This window comes from Pristiophorus japonicus, chromosome Y, assembly GCF_044704955.1.
Source record: "Pristiophorus japonicus isolate sPriJap1 chromosome Y, sPriJap1.hap1, whole genome shotgun sequence".
Lineage (NCBI taxonomy): Eukaryota > Metazoa > Chordata > Chondrichthyes > Pristiophoridae > Pristiophorus > Pristiophorus japonicus.
This window is the reverse complement of record NC_092011.1, coordinates 27,069,934-27,076,216: the sequence shown is the minus strand read 5'-3', so window position 1 is coordinate 27,076,216 and position 6,283 is coordinate 27,069,934.

Here is a 6,283-nt window from a genome sequence, read left to right as displayed (position 1 = left end):
CCCTCTCTCGGTAAAGATGTCAATATCCCCATCTCAACAATCTCTGGATAAAGAGGAATATATCCCCATTTCACCCTTCTCTGGATAAAGATGTATATAATCCCATCTCACCCCGCTCTGGTTAAAGATGATATATCCCCATCTCACCATTCCCTGGGTATAGATGTCTATATCCCCATCGCACCACTACACTGGGTAAAGATGTCTATTTCCCCATCTCGCCATTCTCTGGGTAAAGATGTCTATATTCCCATCTCAACGTTCCCTGGGTAAAGATGTCTATATCCACATCTCACCATTCTCTTGATAATGATGTATATGTCTCCATCTCACCGTTCTCTGGGTAAAAATGTCTATATTCCCATCACTCCATTCTCTGGGTAAAGATGTTAATATCCTCATCTCACCATTCCCTGGGTAAAGATGTCCATATCCCCATCGCTCCCCTCTCTGGGTAAAGATGTCTATATCCTCATCTCAACGTTTCCTGGGTAAATATCTCGATATCCCCTTCTCACCCATTTCTGGGTAAAGATGTCTATATCCACATCTCTCCATTCTCTTGATAAAGATGTATATGTCCCCATCTCACCATTCTCTTTGTAAAGATGTCTATATCCCAATCGCACCATTCCCTGGATAAAGATGTCTATATTCCCATCTCACCCCACTCCAGGTAAAGATGGCTATATTCCCATCTGTCCATTCTTTGGGTAATGATGTCTATATCCCCATCTAACCCCTCTCTGTGTAAAAATGTCTAAATCCCCATCTCACCATTCTCTGGGTAAAGAAGTTAATATCCCCATCTCACCATTCCCTGGGTAAAGATGTCTATATCCACATCTCACCTCTCTCTGGGTAAAGATGTTTATATCCTCATCTCAACGTTTCATGGGTAAAGATGTCGATATCCCCATCTCAGCCCTCTCTGGGTGAAGATGTCTATATCCCCATCTCACCATTCTCTAGATAAAGATGTATATATCCCCATCTCACCCCTCTCTGGGTAAAGATGTCTATATCCCCATCTCACCATTCTCTGTGTAAAGATATCTATATCACAATCTCACCGCTCTGTGGGTAAAGATGTCTATATCCCCATCTCAACATTCTCTGGGTAAAGATGTTTATATCCCCATCTCACCATTCCATCGGTAAAGATGTCTATATCCCCATCTCACCATTCTCTGGGTAAAGATCTCTATATCCCCATCGCACCATTCCCTGAGTAAAGATGTCTATATCCCCATCTCACCACACTCCGTGTAAAGATGACTATATTCCCATCTGAACATTCTCTGGGTAATGATGTCTATATCTGCATCTCACCCCTCTATGGGTAAATATGTCTATATCCCCATCTCACCATTCTCTTGGTAACGATGTATAGTCCGCAACTCACCATTTTCTTGCGAAAGATATCTATATCCCCATCTCAACATTCTCTGTGTAAAGTAGTTAATATCCCCATCTCACCATTGACTGGGTAAAGATGTCTATATCCTCATCTCACCTCTCTCTGGGTAAAGATGTTTAACTCCCCTTCTCACCATTCTCTGTGTAAAGATATCTATATCCCCAGCTCAACCCTTGCTGGTTAAAGATGTGTATATCCCCATCTCACCCCTCTGTAGGTAAAGATGTCTATATCCCCATCTCAACATTCTCTGCGTAAAGATGTTTATATCCCCATCTCACCCTTCACTGCGTAAGGATGTCTATATCCCTATCTCACCCCTCTCTGTGTTAAGATGTGTATATCAACATCTCAACATTCTCTGCGTAATGATGTCTATATCCCCATCTCAACATTCTCTGGGGAAAGATGTCTATATCCCCATCTCACGATTCTCTGGGTAAAGATGTTAATATCTCGATCACACCATTCCCTGGGTAAAGTTGTCTATATCCCCAACTCATATTCCCTGGGTAAAGATGTCTATATCCCATCTCGCCATTCTCTGGGTAAAGATATCTATATCCCCATCTCACCATTCTCAGGGTAAAGATGTCTGTATCCCCATCTCACCCTTCTCTGGTGAAAGATGTCTATATCCCCATCTCTCCATTCTCTGGGTAAAGATGTTAATATCCCCATCTCACCATTCCCTGGGTAAAGATGTCTATATCCCCATCTCACCCCTCTCTGGGTAAAGATGTCTATATCCTCATCTCAACGTTTCCTGGGTAACGATCTCGATATCCCCATCTCACCCATCTCTGGGTAAAGATGTCTATATCCACATCTCACCATTCTCTTGATAAAGAAGTATATGTCCCCATCTCACCCTTCTCTGGGTAAAGATGTCTATATCCCTATCTCTCCATTCTCTGGGTAAAGATGTTGATATCCCCATCCCACCATTCCCTGAGTAAAGATGTCTATATCCCCATCTCACCCCTCTCTGGGTAAAGATGTCTATATCCTCATCTCAACGTTTCCTGGGTAAAGATCTCGATATCCCCTTCTCACCCATCTCTGGGTAAAGATGTCTATATCCATATCTCACCATTCTCTTGATAAAGATGTATATGTCCCCATCTCACCATTCTCTGTGTAAAGATGTCTATATCCCCATCGCACCATTCCCTGGATAAAGATGTCTATATACCCATCTCACCGCACTCCAGGTAAAGATGGCTATATTCCCATCTGACCATTCTCTGGGTAATGATGTCTATATCCCCTTCTAACCCCTCTCTGGATAAAGATGTCTAAATCCCCCTCTCACCGTTCTCTGGGTAAATAACTTAATATCCCCATCTCACCATTCCCTGGGTAAAGATGTCTATATCCCCATCTCACATCTCTCTGGGTAAAGATGTTTATATCCTCATCTCAACGTTTCATGGGTAAAGATGTCGATATCCCCATCTCAGCCCGCTCTTGGTGAAGATGTCTATATCTCCATCTCACTATTCTCTAGATAAAGATGTATATATCCCCATCTCACCCCTCTCTGGGTAAAGATGTCTATATCCCCATCTCACCATTCTCTGTGTAAAGATTTCTATATCCCCATCTCAATCCTCGCTGGTTAAAGATGTGTATATCCCCATCTCGCCGCTCTGTGGGTAAAGATGTCTATATCCCCATCTCACCATTCTCTGGGTAAAGATGTTTACATCCTCATCTCAACGTTTCATGGGTAAAGATGTCGATATCCCCATCTCATCCCTCTCTGGGTGAAGATGTCTATATCCACATCTCACCATTCTCTAGATAAAGATGTATATATCCCCATCTCATCCCTCTCTGGGTAAAGATGTCTATATCCCCATCTCACCATTCTCTGTGTAAAGATATCTATATCACAATCTCACCGCTCTGTGGGTAAAGATGTCTATATCCCCATATCAACATTCTCTGGGTAAAGATGTTTATATCCCCATCTCACCATTCCATCGGTAAAGATGTCTATATCCCCATCTCACCATTCTCTGGGTAAAGATCTCTATATCCACATCGCACAATTCCCTGGGTAAAGATGTCTATATCCCCATCTCACCCCACTCCGTGTAAAGATGACTATATTCCCATCTGAACATTCTCTGGGTAATGATATCTATATCTGCATCTCACCCCTCTATGGGTAAATATGTCTATATCCCCATCTCACCATTCTCTGGGTAAAGAAGTCTATCACTATCTCACCATTCTATGGGTAAAGATATTTATATCCCCATCTCACCATCCTCTGAGTAAAGATATCTATATCCCCATCTCTCCATTCTCTGGGTAAAGGTGTTAATATCACCATCTCACCATTCACTGGGTAAAGATGTCTATATCCCCATCTCAACCCTCTCTGAGTAATGTTGTCTATATCCTCATCTCAACGTTTCCTGGGTAAAGATCTCGATATCCCCATCTCACCCATCTCTGGGTAAAGATGTCTATATCCACATCTCACCATTCTCTGGAAAAAATGTATATATACCCATTTCACCCTTCTCTGGGTAAAGATGTCTATATCCACATCTCACCATTCTCTGGGTAAATATGTTTATATCCCCTACTCACCCTTCTCTGGTTAAATATATCTATATCCCCATCTCACCATTCTCTGCGTAAAGATGTCTATATCCAAATCTCGCCATTCTCTGGGTAAGATGTCTATATTCCCATCTCAACGTACCCTGTGTAAAGATATCTATATCCCCATCTTACCATTCCCTGGGTAAAGATTTCAATATCCCCATCTCACTCCTCTCTGGGTAAAGATATCTATATCCCCATCTCACCATTCCCTGGGTAAAGTTGTCTATATCCCCAACTCAAATTCCCTGGGTAAAGATGTCTATATCCCATCTCGCCATTCTCTGGGTAAAGATATCTATATCCCCATCTCACCATTCTCAGGGTAAAGATGTCTGTATCCCCATCTCACCCTTCTATGGTGAAAGATGTCTATATCCCCATCTCTCCATTCTCTGGGTAAAGATGTTAATATCCCCATCTCACCATTCCCTGGGTAAAGATGTCTATATCCCCATCTCACCCCTCTCTGGGTAAAGATGTCTATATCCTCATCTCAACGTTTCCTGGGTAACGATCTCGAAATCCCCATCTCACCCATCTCTGGGTAAAGATGTCTATATCCACATCTCACCATTATCTTGATAAAGAAGTATTTGTCCCCATCTCACCCTTCTTTCGGTAAAGATGTATATATCCCCATCTCACCATTCTCTGTGTAAAGATGTCTATATCCGCATCGCACCATTCCCTGGATAAAGATGTCTATATCCCCATCTCACCCCACTCCAGGTAAAGATGGCTATATTCCCATCTGACCATTCTCTGGGTAATGATGTCTATATCCCCTTCTAACCCCTCTCTGGAAAAAGATGTCTAAATCCCCCTCTCACCGTTCTCTGGGTAAAAAACTTAATATCCCCATCTCACCATTCCCTGGGTAAAGATGTCTATATCCCCATCTCACATCTATCTGGGTAAAGATGTTTATATCCTCATCTCAACGTTTCATGGGTAAAGATGTCGATATCCCCATCTCAGCCCGCTCTGGTTGAAGATGTCTATATCTCCATCTCACCATTCTCTAGATAAAGATGTATATATCCCCATCTCACCCCTCTCTGGGTAAAGATGTCGATATCCCCATCTCACCATTCTCTGTGTAAAGATGTCTATATCCCCATCTCAATCCTCGCTGGTTAAAGATGTGTATATCCCCATCTCGCCGCTCTGTGGGTAAAGAATACTATATCCCCATCTCACCATTCTCTGGTTAAAGATCTCTATATCCCCATCGCAGCATTTCCAGGGTAAAGATGTCTATATCCCCATCACACCACATTCCAGGTAAAGATGTCTTTATTCACATCTGACCATTCTCTGGATAATGATGTCTATATTCCCTTCTCACCCCTCTCTGGGTAAAGATGTCTATATCACCATCTCACCATTCTCTGGGTAGAGATGTCTATATCCCCATCTCACCATTCTCTGGGTAAAGATATCAATATCCCCATCTCACCATTCTCTGGGTAAATATGTCTATATCCCCATCTCACCATTCTCTGGTGAAAGATGTCTATATCCCCATCTCTCCATTCTCTGGGTAAAGAAGATAATATCCCCATCTCACCATTCGTTGTGTAAAGATATCTATATCCCCATCTCATCCCTCTCTGTGTAAAGATGTCTATATCCCCATTTCACCTCTCTCTGTGTAAAGATGTCTATATCCCCTTCTAACCATTCAGTGGATAAAGATGTATATATCCCCATCTCACCCTTCTCTGGGTAAAGATATCTATATCCCCATCTCAACATTGTCTGTGTAAAGATGTCTATATCCCCATCTCACCATTGTCTGCGTATATATGTTTATTTCTACTTCTCACCCTCTCTGGTAAATATGTCTATATCCCCATCTCATCATTCACTGGGTAAAGATGTCTATATCCCCATCTCACCATTCTCTGCGCAAAGTTGTCTATATCCCCATCTCACCACTCTCTGCGTAACGATGTCTATATCCCTATCTGACCCCTCTCTGGGTAAAGATGTCTATATCCCCATCTCAACATTCTCTGGGGAAATATGTGTATATCCCCATCTCACGATTCTCTGGGTAAAGATGTTAATATCCCCATCTCAACATGCCCTGGGTAAAGATGTCTATATCACCATCTCAGCCCTCTCTGGGTAGAGATGTCTATATCCCCATCTCTCCATTCCCTGGGTAAAGAAGTTAATATCCCCATCTCACCATTCCCTGTGTAAAGATGTCTATATCCCCATCTCACCTCT